The 17,684-nt window shown below is 41.5% G+C and overlaps 2 protein-coding genes and 1 long non-coding RNA gene across 8 annotated transcripts in view; 2 read left to right on the top strand and 1 right to left on the bottom strand.

The window, feature by feature from the left end:
• Positions 1 to 17,684, top strand: part of LOC115179515 (zinc finger protein OZF) — a 919,448-nt gene that overhangs the window by 589,240 nt on the left and 312,524 nt on the right. The window lies entirely within an intron of this gene.
• Positions 1 to 17,684, top strand: part of LOC115179539 (gastrula zinc finger protein XlCGF17.1-like) — a 558,171-nt gene that overhangs the window by 281,725 nt on the left and 258,762 nt on the right. The gene's annotated exons all lie outside the window — the stretch shown is intronic.
• Positions 9,182 to 13,556, bottom strand: LOC115179580 (uncharacterized). The gene is made up of 2 exons (XR_003872959.1): positions 13,517 to 13,556; positions 9,182 to 11,356 (listed from the first exon to the last, which is right to left on the bottom strand). It is a non-coding gene; the product is annotated as an uncharacterized LOC115179580 (long non-coding RNA).

Raw genomic sequence — 17,684 nt, forward strand, 5'->3', positions numbered from 1 at the left:
CTGTAGTGTATATCACACAACTGACTAGTTCTTCTGATTTTGTTCACACAGGAGACCATGTTGAGACATTCTCTACATCCAGAGAGCAACAGCAGGAAGATCATAGAACTAAGAGGTTTCACCACTGCCCACATTGTGAGGAGAATTTTTCAGTTCTATCAAAACTAAAAATACACCTAAAAATACACCTAGGAGAAAATCTGTATTCCTGTACTGACTGTGGGAAGAATTTCTCTACATCAAAGGTTCTGACAGTTCATCAGAGAGTGCATACAGGAGAAAAGCCTTACTCCTGCTCTGACTGTGGGGCGAGTTTCTCTCAACTGGGCACCTTAAAACGTCATGAACGTGTACACACAGGAGAGAAGCCTTACTCCTGCTCTGACTGTGGAAAGAGTTTCTCTCGACCCGATGACTTAAAAACACATGAGCGTATACATACCGGAGTGAAGCCTTACTCCTGCTCTGACTGTGGAAAGAGTTTTTCTCGACTGGGCCACTTAAAAACACATGAACGTATACATACAGGAGTGAAGCCTTACTCCTGCTCTAACTGTGGAAAGAATTTCTCTCAACTGGGTGAATTAAAAATACATGACCGTATACATACAGGATTGAAGCCTTACTCCTGCTCTGACTGTGGAAAGAGTTTCTCTCAACTGGACAGTGTGAAAACACATGAACGTATACATACAGGAGTTAAGCCTTACTCCTGCTCTGACTGTGGAAAGAGTTTCTCTAAACTGGACAACTTAAAAAGACATGACCGTATACATACAGGAGTGAAGCCTTACTCCTGCTCTGACTGTGGAAAGAGTTTCTCTCGACTGGGCCACTTAAAAACACATGAACGTATACATCCAGGAGTGAAGCCTTAAAATGCTTCACATCAACTCACCTAAAAGTTAATCAGAGAACACAGATGGGAGAGAAGCCTTACTGCTTCTCTGACTGTGGAAAGAGTTTATTTTGAATGTGCCAGTTAAAAAGACACCAAGGTAAACATAAAGGAGAGAAGACTTACCACTGAGCTAAAAGTTCATCAGAGAACACACACAGGAGAGAAGCCTTACTTCTGCTCTGACTGTGGCAAGAGTTTCTCCGGATTGGCAATTTAACGACACACCACCTGATACACACAGGAGAGAAGACTTATCACTGCACTGACAGTGAGAAGAGATACTACAATTTGGGCAATTTAAAAAGACACCAATGTTTACATAAAGGAGAGAAGCCTCATCAGTTCTCTCAGACCAGCTAATATTAGACACTCCACTTAATTATCATCTCATAAAATAATTGGCGATGTTGAATTGGATCAAATGAAGAAAGCGTAGAACACTCTATTGTAATCCTATAGTTTCTCACTGTGAGAGAACTGTACAGAGGAAACGGAGTGTTATAGAATGTTAGCCTCTTTACTTTACTGATCAGTATGCACCTTGTCAGTTTAGGTGTGTTTTGTTAGCTTCTACTGGAAAGATATTGAGATGATCTTGGATTTACCCTTAGGGTTGAATATCCTCTGTGAGGTGTCTCACAATGGAGTCTGATGGTTGACTGGGTGGTACTGCTTCCCTCTGTAGTTTTCTGTGGGAATGAGCTGGTAGACAACATGCACTGAGTGTACAAAACATGAAGGATGCCTGCATTTTCCATGACATAGACTGACCAGGTGAACCCAGGTCAAAGCTATAATCCTTAATGATGTAGTTTTTATTATGTATTTATTATGGATCCCCATTAGCTTTCAGCAGAAAACAAGAGACTGCAGTTGCAGTGGGCTAAGGAATGAAAACACTGGACACTGGAGAATTTGAAAAACATTGCCTGGTCTGATGAATCCTGGTTCCTTCTGTTTCACGCTGATGGGAGGACTAGGTATGGAGGAAACCACAAGTACATGCATCCAGTGGTGGGAAAAGTATCTGTCATACTTGAGTAAAAGTAATGATACCTTTTTTAATAGAAAATTCCTCAAGTAAAAGTCACCCATTAAAATACTACTTGAGTAAAAGTATTTGGTTGTAAATATACTTAAGTATCAAAAGTTAAAGTATGAATCATTTCAAATTCCTTAAATTAAGCAAACCAGATCGCACAATTGTCTTGTTTTTTTTATATATTACGGACAGCCAGGGGCACATTCCAACACTTAGACATCATTTACAAACAAAGCATTTGTGTTTAGTGAGTCTGCCAGATCAGAGATCATGGATGTTATCTTGATAAGTGTGTGAATTGGATCATTTTCTGTCCTGCTAATCATAAAAAATGTAACGTGTACTTTTGGGTGTCAGGGAAAATGTATGGAGTAAAAAGTACATTATTTACTTTAGGAATGTAGTGAAGTAAAAGTTGTCAACAATATACGTAGTAAAGTACAGATACCCCCCAAAAACGACTAAAGTAAATATGATTTAAATAACTACTTTACACCACTGTATGCATCCATGCCGTGTGTCAGCATTGCAGGCTGGTGGTGTGATGGTTGGGGTGTGTTTTCAGGACACACATTGGGCCCCTTGATAAAAGATGAACAATGTTTGAATGCTACAGGATGTCTAAACATCATTGCCAATCAGGTGCCTCCCTTCATGGCAGCAGTGTATCCATCTGCAAATAGATTTTTTCAGCAGGATTATGCCCCATGCCACAAGGCTTGTCCAGGAATGGTTCCAAGAACATGACAGTGAATTCAGCTTACTGCAGTGGCCTGCCGAGTCACCAGATCTCAATCCAATTGTTCATCTGTGGCAGGAGATGGAAGTAGCTATTTGGAGTACAGATCCACTCCCAGCTAACTTTACACAATTGTGGGAAGCTTTGGAGTCAACATGGACCAGCATCCCTGTGGAACGCTCTCAACACCTTGGACAGTCTATGCCCTGATGAATTGATGTTCTGAGGACAACTGGGGCTGCAACTCAATATTAGGAAGGTGTTCCTAATGTTTTGTACACTCAGTGTATATCAGATAAAGATGGTGGTGTGATCAGTTTTTAGCGTTAGTTTGGGTGGATTATTTTATATTACTAAACCACTTTTGTTTAATGATAAACAGGCTATGAATTGACAACTTGTGTTTATTAAATTGTATTTTAATACTAGATTCATTATTTTAGTCATTGATGATGAATGTATTTGAAAAACTGTATGGAAGTTAATTGATCTGGCGGCAGGTAGCCTAGCGGTTAAGAGTGTTGGGCCAGTAACTGAAAGGTCGCTGTTCACCTAATCGGCTCGGGACCAATCTGTCATTGTGCATTTTAGCAAGGCAATTAACCCTTTTTTGTCCTGTAAGTCTCTCTGGATAAGAGCATCTGCTAAATGACAAGAATGTCATGAAAAAATGTTGTACACAAATTTATGCTGGGCAACCTCTTCTTCTCTTTTATATAATTAAATGAAATAAACTGTTTGAAGTGAAATACTGTATATACAATACACAACATTGCTGCTTTGTTTACCCTGGCCAGAGGTACAGGACCATAGTAAGCTAGACTATGTAGCTGCTGTTGTTAGTAGCCTACAGTTTCCATGCAATACAGCATGTCAGATCTCTAATGATTAGGTGTATAGGCTGCTACATTTATACAAGAGTTTGTGCCTGTGTCTGTCAGGAGAGATGTGTTATCAGGCTTGTTAAATAACTACTGGAGGGAAGTGGAGAGCGCGCCTTGACCTTTGTGCCTTGTGCCCGGCCCGCCCGAGATGGTCAAGAGAGACAAAGGGCATGCAGCAGCACTCCGATGTGAAGACCTGTACAAAAATGTAGGATTGTAGTACAATGGAAAAAATACAGCATTGTATTTTCGTGGAATGGTAGTGATCAAAAAACAGTATGTTTTCCTTTGTACTAGACCTAGGAATATAAAATGTTTATTTATAGCACATGCTGAGAGCAAATGCACCTCTAACTAAATGTAACTCCAAAGGAACTCTAATTAAAGGGATAGGTCAATCAAATTACAGATGTCCACCTTGGTTTCCTCATCCTGTATACAATCCCAATAATGTGCACGTCAGCAGTGAAGTTTTGAAGATGGAGGACTTTCAGTACAGCAGTGTTCCCCAACCCTGGTCCCAAAAGGGGTGTACATGTGTGTTTTTACCCTAGCTCTCATACCTTATTCAATTCAAAGGCTTGAGTTGCTTAGTTGAATCCAGTGTGTGAGTGTCAGGGCAAAAACAAAAAAGCGCACCCCTTTGGGTCCCCAGGTCCACGATTGGGAAACACTAGTACATAGCGAAAAGTGTGATGATTCAAAATATATCTATTTTACAGTTTGAAGTCCTGTATGTAAGATTACTTAGTTTGTATTCAGGGGGCTAGTTATGTACTCAAGATTTGTGATGTGTACTCAGGAGATGAATCTCTGATCTTAGCAGCATCATTCTTACACCTTTGCAGCATTGCATTGTGGTTCTTCAATGTTTTCCTGCCGCTATGAACAGATAAAACATTTGTGGATCTTTAGAAAATGTCTCCTGTATCTGTCATTCCCATCATGTTGCAATTATTTTTTTTGCAAAATGTAGAATAAACCTCTCTGGATCCTGCAGTGCAAACGAGTCTCCACTGTCACAATCAGGACCCAGTGACTGTAGGTTGGGAGTCAGTGTGGAAGGAGAGAAGCAGGCTGGGTTTGTTCTCACTGTTAATCTGTCAACCCTGGATAGGATCCCAGTTCTAAATAGAAGTCTGAGATCAACTTCCTGGTCCTCCCCTGTGCATGCTACACCCCCTCTCATTGTTACTGTGTGTATGAACACATTTTGAACAATGGCTTCCTAAAATGCTGTGGTGCTGACTAACACAATAGAAAAGGTTGTGGTAGACGTGGGCCATCACAGGTGAGTTCACAGGTCTGTCACTCTGAGCATTCATATTAATGACTCACCCTCAAATGGACCATCAATACCAGAGTTCTACAAGACTATTTACATAATCAACTGGGCATTTCAACAGTCTGACCCTCAATATAGTCCTGGGAATATATTGAGCTCTAACAAAGGGCCATGGAAAAGGTCTGTTGAAATGAATACTGTAGTGGTGTGAGAAAGGTAACACAAGCTTCCTCTGGTTCCATTCCCCAATAGTAACTGGGTCATTATTGAATTGCATGGGTAATGCTGTTTCTGGGCATTGGTACGCTATAAAACACTTATTTAATAAGAAAACACATGCACTTTATACTGATAAACATCTATTTGTATGCATTGTAGAAATTACTGGTGCCTAACGAATGGGCTTGTCACCATGGTGATGTGTAGAGATGTAGTGACATGTTTTGAGAAGATAAATAGAAACATATATTCTTTAGAATTCCATGAATTAAACAAAGACATTCAGTACATCAATAAAGCTGCAGTATTGTATCTGGTCTCAAAGTTGATGCTGAAAAACCATGTCAGTGCTGAGGTCAAATGAATTGCTGATTTAAATTTCATGTTCGTTTCAGCTTCATACAAACAGGAATTTTTTTTGCTTAAAACAGTTTTTAGTATTTAATGATACAGAAGAGAAGAGATTGAGCTGCACAAATTCATTCATTCAATTCTAACTTCATTTTTCATTGTCAGATCAATAAAGTTCAATGGAGTAATCCAATCACATTCATCATCAATGACTAAAATAACAAATTTAGTTTTAAAATACAATTTAATAAACATGTCATTTCATAGCCTGTGCATCAATAGTAAAATTACGTGGTAAAATATGTATCTACCCAAACTAGTGGTGAAAACTGATCATCACACCATCTCTGATACATGTTGTGTCTACCAGCTCATTCCCACAGAGAACTGATCATCACATCATCTCTATCTGATACATGTTGTATCTACTAACTCATTCCCACAGAAAACTGATCATCACATCATCTCTATCTGATACATGTTGTGTCTACTAACTCATTCCCACAGAAAACTGATCATCACATCATCTCTATCTGATACATGTTGTGTCTACTAACTCATTCCCACAGAAAACTGATCATCACATCATCTCTGATACATGTTGTGTCTACCAGCTCATTTTCACAGAAAACTGAAAACAGCATTTCCTATCCACCCTCCCCTCAGATCATTGTGAGAACTGTAATACAATGACCAAGGGGGATTTCTTCCTTCACCCTCATACCGGAAAGAAAATGTATGTCAGGTAGAATTTCCTGTTAAACAACATTTGTGGTATATTTCCGGGCCATGTGGTTATTATTTTGGAAAGCCTAAGAGAAAATATTATATTATATCCATGACTTACAAACAGATCTCTTGAGCTTACATTATGTTAAGCTACATGTATCCGTGAGATCTGGATGGTTCCTACGAGGCTACAAACAGAGTCTGAAATAAACCTAGATCAGGCATCTTGCAATTGGATCAATAACTATCTAACGGACGTAATGTGTGGTTGCTTAGTGACGGTATCAAATCTAGATTCCTCAATATTGTGAAAGGTGTTCCTGCAGGCAACGTTCTCTCTAAACTGTGCGCGGCTGCTCACTTCCTCCAGGACTGCAGTCAGAATAAATTCCATGCCGCACAGAGACGGAAGAGATTGAACTTCACGGAGTTCGCCCCATTAGTTTGCACTATATAGAGCAACGTTTTTTTCTATGATCGAACCGATATTATATCAGCCCCTTTTCAATGCAACAAACCAAAACAAATAACTTTTCAAGATTGAGTCTGTGATTTTGTTGTAGGCAGAGCCAGTCCGAACCGAGTAGAATTGTATTGGCTCGAGTAGCCCACGAGAAGTCTTTCAATCACCAGCGAGTGAATGCGCTGTTCAGATCAGAGCTGCGGGTGTTGACTATCTGTTGATATTCTTTGCTAGTTAGCGAGATATTAAACCAGTTATACATGGGTATAGGTCAGCAATGGGGAATTACTGCTCGTCTACAATTCAAGCTGTCTATGAAAAGGCTACATTTCAAACTGTCTTTGAAAAGCCAGTCAGGGAAAAAGCTTGTCTTAATTAAAAGGGCAGTGTTCTATTTTGAGACAGGCTTGAATATGCAAATAAGCCAATAAGTGCACGGTTTCGGCTGGGAAGCATGCTGACGTGTTAAAGGCTAACAAAAAGTCTGTCTTACAATGTTTTCAGTGGTCCTACATTGTACCCCTATTTAGACCTGAATTAGCAGACAGTCTAAATCCAGATTAGTGAAAATATCGGATTACTTAAACCATTTGTAGCAGAATATCAGTTAGCCCAGCATAAACCTTTCCTTTCAACACCATGGAGTGAATCCTTACCACTGCTACACCTGGCTATCAGCCACCCGAGCTTAGTCTGGCACTGAAACAGTTAATGCCTTTAAAAAAACATAGCTGATATGGCTGACTTGGTTAAACAAATATGGTTTCTACTGACTCCTTGTGGATTTGTGTAACCTAGTTAAATCAAGGTTAAATAACAATAAAATATGTACATGCTAAAATCTCCACTGTAAAACACACAGGGTGTTCACTCCTTAGGCCCACCTTCCTTTCTGCATCAGATTTCAGCCTCATGTCTGGGGTGGAACATCTACTTCTGAAAGTACCATGCTTAGATTCATAATGACATCTCAGATTGAATTCTTTGCAAACAGTGACAGTGTCGTTACAAACAAGACACACTGGTTTGGCATTGCAGAAATACGATGAATATATTGTAACAGAACAGGTAGGACTATTAATATAGACATTGGTGATTTTACCACTGTAATCAGATCAACATTATTATGTTATGGTCATTGAATTGATTAGCCCACTAACCACGTGTTAAATGTGTAGTGTAGCCCACACTGTGTAGGACTATGAATTGGGCAGCTATAGGCTATTTGTTACTAGGATAATTATGTTCTGGCCTGCAGACTAGCTAAAAGCCTAGTTGCCCCCGTTGTATATTGTAAATTCAATCTCCCCCTTCATCACCATCATCATTCAGATAATTCAAACATGTGGATATAGTGCTAAAGTTGAAGGACTCATTGTCTCGGTGAATTGAAATTATGTTGTTCCCCACCAGTGCACTCAGAAGAGGAAACAACGATATAATGTAGTCTAACAACATCTCTCTCAAACAGCACAGATGTGAGATGTGTTTCACTGTAGAAGCACTGGTCCTCTTACATTTTAATTCCAGGTTGATAATCACAATATTTAAGGGCATATCAGATGGTCTGCTCTGACCATAACAGTCCCACCAAGCATAGGGTTGGTTGGTATAAGATTGAAATGGGTAAATAATGTACCCATGAAAACCCTATGAAATATCTCCCCAATACCATCTGATGTATATATTGAATGTATTACATGAATAGTGACCACAGCCCTTCCAACAATACATTTAAATCGTGTTTTACTGTGATTGTTTCCACCCTGCTGCATGTATTCTATGTATTCCATTCCCAGTGCTGCTTTACTTCCAGGCTATTATGACACATCTGGCACTTTCTTCTATGTTCCTAGGTTTAGTACAATAAAAAACATATTGTTTTTTGGTCATTACCATTCCACAAAAATACCATGCTATATTTTTTTAATTGTACTACCATCGCACATTTTTCTAAGGGCTGTTCTTCACATTGGAGTGCTGCTGCAGGCTCTCTGTGTCTCTTGACCATGTCGGGCGGGCCGGGCACAAAGGTCAAGGCGGCTCTCCACTTCCCTCCAGTAGTTATTTAACAAGCCTGATAACACATCTCTCCTGACAGACACAAGCAGAAATGTAGCAGCCTATACACCTAATCATTAGTGATCTGACATGCTGTATTGCATGGAAACTGTAGGCTACTAACAACAGCAGCTACATAGTCTAGTTTACTATGGTCCTGTCCCTCTGACCAGGGTAAACAAAGTGGTAATGTTGTGTATTGTATATACAGTATTTCATTTAAGAGAAAAAAGTGTTTGCCCAGCATAAATTCATATACAAACATTTTTCATTACAATCTTGTCATTTAGCAGATGCTCTTATCCAGAGCAAATTACAGGACAAATAAGAGTTAATTGGCTTGCTGAAGGGCACAATGACAGATTATTCACCTAGTCGGCTCAGGATTCAAACCAGCAACCTTCCAGTTACTGGCCCAACACTCTTAACCGCCAGGCTACCTGCCGCCAGATCAATTAACTTCAATACAGTTATTCAAATACATTCATCAATGACTAAAATAATGAATCAAGAATGAAAAGACAATTTAATAAACAAGTCAGTTCATAGCCTGTTTATAATTAAACAATAGTTGTTTAATATAAAATAATCCACCCAAACTAATGCTAAAATGATCATCACACCATCTTTATCTGATATACACTGTGTACAAAACATTAGAAACACCTTCCTAATATTGAGTTGCACCCCTCTTTGTCCTCAGAACAGCCTCAATTCGGCAGGGCATGGACTGTCCAAGGTGTTGAGAGCGTTCCACAGGGATTCTGGCCCAATGCTTCCCACAATTGTGTCAAGTTGTCTGGGAGTGGATCTACTCTAAATAGCTTGTTCCATCTCCTCCCACAGATGAACAATTGGATTGAGATCTGGTGACTCGGCCGGCCACTACAGTAAGCTCAATTCACTGTCATGTTCTTGGAACCATTCCTGGACAAGCCTTGTACCATGGGGCATAATCCTGCTGAAAAAAACTATTTGCAGACGGATACACTGCTGCCATGAAGGGAGGCACCTGATCGGCAATGATGTTTACATATCCTGTGGTATTAAAACGTTGCTCCACTTCTATCAAGGGACCCAATGTGTGCCATGAAAACACACCCCTCACACCACCACCACCAGCCTGCAATGTTGACATATGGAGTGGATGCATGTACTCATGGTTTTCTCTATACCCTAGTCCTCCCATCTGCATGAAACAGCATGGATTCATCAGACCAGGAAATGTTTTTCAAATTCTCCAGCGTCCAGCCTTTTAATTCCTTAGCCCACTGCAACTGCAGTCTCTTGTTTTCTGCTGAAAGCTAATGGGGATCCATAATAAATACATAATAAAAACTACATCATTAAGGATTATAGCTTTGACCTGGGTTCACCTGGTCAGTCTATGTCATGGAAAGAGCAGGCATCCTTCATGTTTTGTACACTCAGTGCATGTTGTCTACCAGCTCATTCCCACAGAAAACTACAGAGGGAAGCAGTACCACCCAGTCAACCACTCTATTGTGAGACGCCTCACAGAGGATATTCAACCCTAAGGGCAAATCCAAGGTCATCTCAATATCTTTACAGTATAAGCTAACAAAACACACCAAAACTGACAAGGTGCATACTGATCAGTAAAGAGAGGCTAACCGTTCCTCTGCACAGTTCTCTCACAGTGAGAAACAATAGGATTACAATAGTGTTCTACGCTTTCTTCATTTGATCCAATTCAACGTTGCCAATTATTTTATGAGATGATAATTAAGTAGTGTCTAATCTGAGCTGGTCTGAGAGAACTGATGAGGCTTCTCTCCTTTATGTACACATTGGTGTCTTTTTAAATTGCCCAATCTGTAGAATCTCTTCTCACAGTCAGTGAAGTGACAAGGCTTCTCTCCTGTGTGTATACATTCATGTCATTTTAAGTGGCACAGTAGAGAAACTCGACGCACAGTCAGAGCAGATGTAAGGCTTCTCTCCTATGTGTGTTCTCTGATGACCTTTTAGCTCAGCTGTTGTTTTAAAACATTTTCCACAGTCAGATCAGTGGTCCTTTATGTTTACCTTGGTGTCTTTTTAAGGTGCCCAGTCGAGAAAAACTCTTTCCACAGTCGGAGCAGGAGAAAGGCTTCTCTCCTGTGTGTGTTCTCTGATGACGTTTTAGCTCAGTTGATGTTGTGAAGCATTTTACACAGTCAGAGCATATGTAAGGCTTCTCTCCTTTATGCATACGTTCATGTGATTTTAAGTTGCTCAGTAGAGAGAAACTCTTCCCACAGTCAGAGCAAGAGTAAGGATTCTCTCCTGTATGTATACGTACATGTGCTTTTAAGTTGCTCAGTTGAGAGAAACTCTTTCCACAGTCAGAGCAGGAGTAAGGCTTCTCTCCTGTGTGTGTTCTCTGGTGACGTTTTAGCTCAGTTGATGTTGTGAAGCATTTTACACAGTCAGAGCATAAGTAAGGCTTCTCTCCTGTATGTATACGTTCATGTCTTTTGAAGTTGCTCAGTAGAGAGAAATTCTTCCCACAGTCAGTACAGGAATACAGATTCTCTCCTGTGTGTATTTTTAGGTGTATTTTTAGCTTTGATAGAAATGGAAAAATCTCCTCACAATGTGGGCAGTGATGAGACCTCTTAGCTCTATGATCTTCCTGCTGTTGCTCTCTGGATGTAGAGAATGTCTCAACATGGTTTCCTATGTGAACAACATCAGAAGAACTAGTCAGTTGGTGTGATATACAGTACAAGTCCAACGTTTGGACAAGCTTACTCATTCAAGGGTTTTTCTTTATTTTTACTATTTTATACATTGTAGAATAAGTGAAGACATCAAAACTATGAAATAACACATATGGAATCATGTAGTAACCAAAAGTGTTAAAACAAATCAAAATATATTTTAGATTCTTCAAAGTAGCCACCCTTTGCCTTGATGACAGCTTTGCACACTTGGCATTCTCTCAACCAGTTTCACCTGGAAGGCTTTTCCAACAGTCTTGAAGGAACTCCCACATATGTTGAGCACTTGTTGGCTGCTTTTCCTTCACTCTGCAGTCCAACTCATCCCAAACCATCTCATTTGGGTTGAGGTCGGGGGATTGTGGAGGTCAGGGCATCTGATGCAGCACTCCATCACTCTCATTCTAAGTCAAATAGCCCTTACACAGTCTGGAGGGGTGTTTTGGGTCATTGTCCTGTTGAAAAACAAATTAGTCCCACAAAGCCCATACCCGATGGGATGGCATATCGCTGCAGACTGATGTGGTAGCCATGCTGGTTAAGTGTGCCTTGAATTCTAAATAAATCACTGAGTGTTACCAGCAAAGCACCCCACCATCACACCTCCATGCTTCACGGTGGGAACCACACATGCAGAGAACATCCATTCACCTACTCTGCGTCTCACAAAGACACAGGAGTTGGAACCAAAAATCTCAAATTTGGACAAATCGCACCAAATTACAGGATTTCCCCCGGTCTAATGTCCATTGCTCGTGTTTCTTGGCACAAGCAAGTCTCTTCTTCTTATTGGTGTCCTTTAGTAGTGGTTTATTTGCATCAATTCGACCATGAAGGCCTGATTCACACAGTCTACTCTGAACAGTTGATGTGTCTGTTACTTGAATTCTGAAGCATTTATTTGGGATGAAATTTCTAAGGCTGATACTCTAATGAACCTTTCCTCTGCAGCAGAGGTAACTCTTGGTCTTCCTTTCCTGTGGCGGTCCTCATGAGAGCCAGTTTCATCATAGCGCTTAATGGTTTTTGCAACTGCGCTTGAAGACACTTTCAAAGTTCTATAAAATGTTCTGCATTGATTGACCTTCATGTCTTAAAGTAACGGGCTGTCATTTCTCTTTGCTTATTTGAGCTGTTCTTGACATAATATGGCCTTGCTCTTTTACCAAATAGGGCTGTCTTCTGTATACCAACCCTACTTTGTTACAACACAACTGATTGGCTAAAACGCACTAAGGAAAGAAATAACACAAATGAACTTTTAACAAGGCACACCTGTTAATTGATATGCATTCCAGGTGACTTCCTCATGAAGCTGGTTGAGAGAATGCCAAGAGTGTGCAGAGCTGTCATGAAGGCAAAGGGTGGCTACTTTGAAGAATCTCACTTTTTTGGTTACTACATGACTACATATGTGTTACTTAAAGTTTGTTTTCACTTATATTACAATGTAGAAAATAGTAAAAATAAAGAAAACCCTGGAATAAGTAGGTGTCCAAACCTTTGACTGGTACTGTCAATGTCAATCAAATGTATTTTATAAACCCTTTTACATCAGCAGTTGTCACAAAGTGCTTTACAGAAACCCAGCCTAAAACCCCAAAGATCAAGTAATGCAGATGTAGAAGCACAGTGGCCAGGAAAAACTCAATAGAAGGCAGGAAGCTAGGAAGAAACACAGAGAGGAACCAGGCCCAAAGGGGTGGCCAGTCCTCTTCTGGCTGTACCGGGTGACATATGTATTCATATCAGTAGGCTGTACAATACAAAAGGGAATAAAACTATTCTAAAAAGGGGCAAAAGTCATAAATGAGCCATATCATCCTCCACTCACTATCACAAGGGGTAGTAACTACACAGACTAATTTCATAGAACTTTAAATCACTGATAGTTTGTCTACTTCACTTCTTTAGTCTACTCTCTGAGCACTCCAGATAGCCCAGTGAAAAAAATAAATGCTGGCAATACTGGTGTCAAACCATGCAAGTGTCAGTAGCATGAAATAACATCTACCTTCTCATTGTAACAGTTCATCATGAAACAGTTCTACTGCAACTTCTCATACACAGTGAGAAGTTGGAATGAATAACAAACTTAGATAGAACCTGCTCTTACCATGAGAAACAGATGCCCCAATCTTCTCCTCCTCTTCTTCATCTTTAATGATGACATTCAGGTCCAGTGTTTGACTGCAGTCTTCCAGCTTCACTGATGCCATCTCTGGATCCTGCCGTGCAAACTGGGCTCCACTGTCACAATCAGGACCCAGTGAATGAATGTAGGTTTGGACAAAGTCTGGAATGAGAGAGATAGGCTAGGTTTGTCCTCACTATTGATGTTACCGGCCTCAGACGTATTTTCTAGTTGTCCTGTATTAACAATGAGAAACAGACACAAAAGTTAGTCTTCACAGTTCAGGCACTTTCTTTATTCTCCAAAAATATATTATATTTCTTCTTGTTGTCTCAACCAAGACGGCATAGGAGTCAGACGTCCTTTGTCGTCCTCTTGTCGTGTCCCGTGTATTTATATATTTACATATTTTCTTCACATATATTTTTAAATATTTTTTTTCTTCTAAAAACTCATCCTCAAAACACTCTTCTGCAACCCGCCTCACCAATTAAAAAAAAAAGTATTATTTACCTCAAATCTGAAATCCACAACAGAAGCTAGCCAGAGGTTAGCCAGAGGTTGGCAAGTTCACTGGCTAACGTTGGAGTTCAGCTAGCCACGGTTGGCGGTCATCAGCTATCCCTTAGCTCGAAAAGCTATCGCCAGTTTTGTACAGCGCGACTCAGACCAGAGCATACCGGACCTATTTTTCTCTCCATATCCCCGGATTTCTACCGCGAGCTCTGGACATTTACACCTGGATCTTGCAGCTAGCTAGCTGCTACCCAAGTGACTTTTGGCTAACGTCGGTCCCGGAGCTAACATCAATTATTCCGGAGCTAGCCAACTGAAGAGTTCCATCAGCCACTCCTGGGCTACAATCACCTATCCGGACCCGTTTTACTGCCGATGCGGAGCCCCATCGGGCCTTCACGACTGGACTACCGACGTTATCTGCCCGAGGGAGGTATCCAACTGGCCCCTCTGTCGCGACGTAACCTGAATGCCCATCTGCGGCCAGCTAATCGTTAGCTGTCTTATCGGCTGCTATCTTAATAGGTCTACCGGAGAAGTTTCTTGGGCCACTATAACTATAACTATTTTGCCAATTGGACTGGTCCCCCCTACCACATGGAACCCCACTAATCTACAGACGGAAACACACGAGGTGGCTAAAAACAGACCTCACTCCATCTTCTGCCAGCTTGCTACCTATGGCCCGGCTAGCTGTCTGAATCTCACTTGGACATTTATGATCACTCGGCTAAGCATGCCTCTTCTTAATGTCAATATGCCTTGTCCATTGCTGTTCTGGTTAGTGTTTATTGGCTTATTTCACTGTAGAGCCTCTAGCCCTGCTCATTATACCTTATCCAACCTTTCAGTTCCACCACCCACACATGCTATGACATCTTCTGGTTTCAATGATGTTTCTAGAGACAATATCTCTCTCATCATCACTCAATGCCTAGGTTTACCTCCACTGTATTCACATCCTACCATACCTTTGTCTGTACATTATACCTTGAAGCTATTTTATCGCCCCCAGAAACCTGCTCCTTTTACTCTCTGTTCCGGACGTCCTAGATTACCAACACTCATAGCTTTAAGCCGTACCCTTATCCTACTCCTCCTCTGGAGATGTAGAGGTGAATCCAGGCCCTGCAGTGCCTAGCTCCACTCCTATTCCCCAGGCGCTCTCTTTTGATGACTTCTGTAACCATAATAGCCTTGGTTTCATGCATGTTAACATTAGAAGCCTCCTCCCTAAGTTTGTTTTATTCACTGCTTTAGCACACTCTGCCCACCCGGATGTCCTAGCCGTGTCTGAATCCTGGCTTAGGAAGTCCACCAAAAACTCTGAAATCTTCATCCCTAACTACAACATTTTCAGACAAGATAGAACGGCCAAAGGGGGGGGTGTTGCAATCTACTGCAGAGATAGCCTGCAGAGTTCTGTCCTACTATCCAGGTCTGTACCCAAACAATTTGAACTTCTACTTTTAAAAATCCATCTCTCTAAAAACAAGTCTCTCACTGTTGCCGCCTGCTATAGACCACCCTCTGCCCCCAGCTCTGCTCTGGACACCATATGTGAACTGATTGCCCCCATCTATCTTCAGAGCTCGTGCTGCTAGGTGACCTAAACTGGGACATGCTTGACACCGCAGCCATCCTACAATCTAAGCTTGATGCCCTCAATCTCACACAAATTATCAATGAACCTACCAGGTACCACCCCTAAGCCGTAAACACGGGCACCCTCATAGATATCATCCAAACCAACTTGACCTCTAAATACACCTCTGCTGTTTTCAACCAAGATCTCAGCGATCACTGCCTGCATCCGTAATGGGTCAGCGGTCAAACGACCTCCACTCATCACTGTCAAATGCTCCCTGAAACATTTCAGTGAGCAAGCCTTTCTAATCGACCTGGCCCGGGTATCCTGGAAAGATATTGACCTCATCCCGTCAGTAGAGGATGCCTGGTTATTTTTTTTAAATGCCTTCCTCACCATCTTTAATAAGCATGCCCCATTCAAGAAATGTAGAACCAGGAACAGATATAGCCCTTGGTTCTCTCCAGACCTGACTGCCCTTAACCAACACATAAACATCCTGTGGCGTTCTGCATTAGCATCGAACAGCCCCCGTGATATGCAACTTTTCAGGGAAGTTAGAAACCAATATACACAGGCAGTTAGAAAAACCCAGGCTAGTTTTTTCAAGCAGAAATTTGCTTCCTGCAACACAAACTCTAAAAAGTTCTGGGACACTGTAAAGTCTATGGAGAATAAGAACACCTCCTCCCAGCTGCCCACTGCACTGAGAATAGGAAACTCTGTCACCTCTGATAAATCCACTATAACTGAGAATTTCAATAAGCATTTTTCTACGGCTGGTCATGCTTTCTACCTGGCTACCCCTACCGCGGTCAACAGCACTGCACCCAACACAGCTACTCGCCCAAGCCTTTCCCATTTCTACTTCTCCCAAATCCAGTCAGCTGATGTTCTGAAAGAGCTGAAAAATCTGGACCCCTACAAATCAGCCGGGCTAGACAATTTAGACCCTTTCTTTCTAAAATGATCTGCCGAAATTGTTGCAACCCCTATTACTAGCCTGTTCAACCACTCTTTCGTGTCGTCTGAGATTCCAATAGATTGGAAAGCAGCTGCTACCATCCCCCTCTTCAAAGGAGGGGACACTCTTGACCCAAACTGCTACAGACCTATATCCATCCTACCCTGCCTTTCCATGGTCTTCGAAAAGCCAAGTCAACAAACAGATTACCGACCATTTTGAATCCCACCGCACCTTCTCCACTATGCAATCTGGTTTCAGAGCTGGCCATGGGTGCACCTCAGCCACGCTCAAGGTCCTAAACGATATCGTAACCGCCATCGATAAGAAACAATACTGTGCTGCCGTATTCATTGACCTGGCCAAGGCTTTCGACTCTCAATCACCACATCCTCATTGGCAGACTCAATAGCCTTGGTTTCTCAAATGATTACCTTGCCTGGTTCACCAACTACTTCCCTGATAGAGTTCAATGTGTCAAATCGGATGGCTTGTTGTTCGGGCCTCTAGTAGTCTGTATGGGGGTGCCACAGGGTTCAATTCTTGGGCCAACTCTTTTCTCTGTATACATCAATGATGTCGCTCTTGCTGCTGGTGAGTCTCTGATCCACCTCTACGCAGACAACACCATTCTGTATACGTCTGGCCCTTCTTTGGACACTGTGTTAACAACTCTCCTGACGAGCTTCAATGCCAAACAACTCTCCTTCCGTGGCCTCCAACTGCTCTTAAATAGTGCTCTTAAAAAAAACTAAATGCATGCTCTTCAACCGATCGCTGCCTGCACCTGCCCGCCCGTCCAGCAGCACTACTCTGGACGGTTCTGACTTAGAATATGTGGACAACTACAAATACCTAGGTGTCTGGTTAGCTCTCCTTCCAGACTCACATCAAACATCTCCAATCCAAAGTTAAATCTAGAATTGGCTTCCTATTTCGCAACAAAGCATCCTTCACTCATGCTGCCAAACATACCCTCGTAAAACTGACCATCCTACCGATCCTCGACTTCGGCGATGTCATTTACAAAATAGCCTCCAATACCCTACTCAATAAACTGGATGCAGTCTATCACAGTGCCA

This window comes from Salmo trutta, chromosome 39 (assembly GCF_901001165.1).
Source record: "Salmo trutta chromosome 39, fSalTru1.1, whole genome shotgun sequence".
Classification (NCBI taxonomy): domain Eukaryota; kingdom Metazoa; phylum Chordata; class Actinopteri; order Salmoniformes; family Salmonidae; genus Salmo; species Salmo trutta.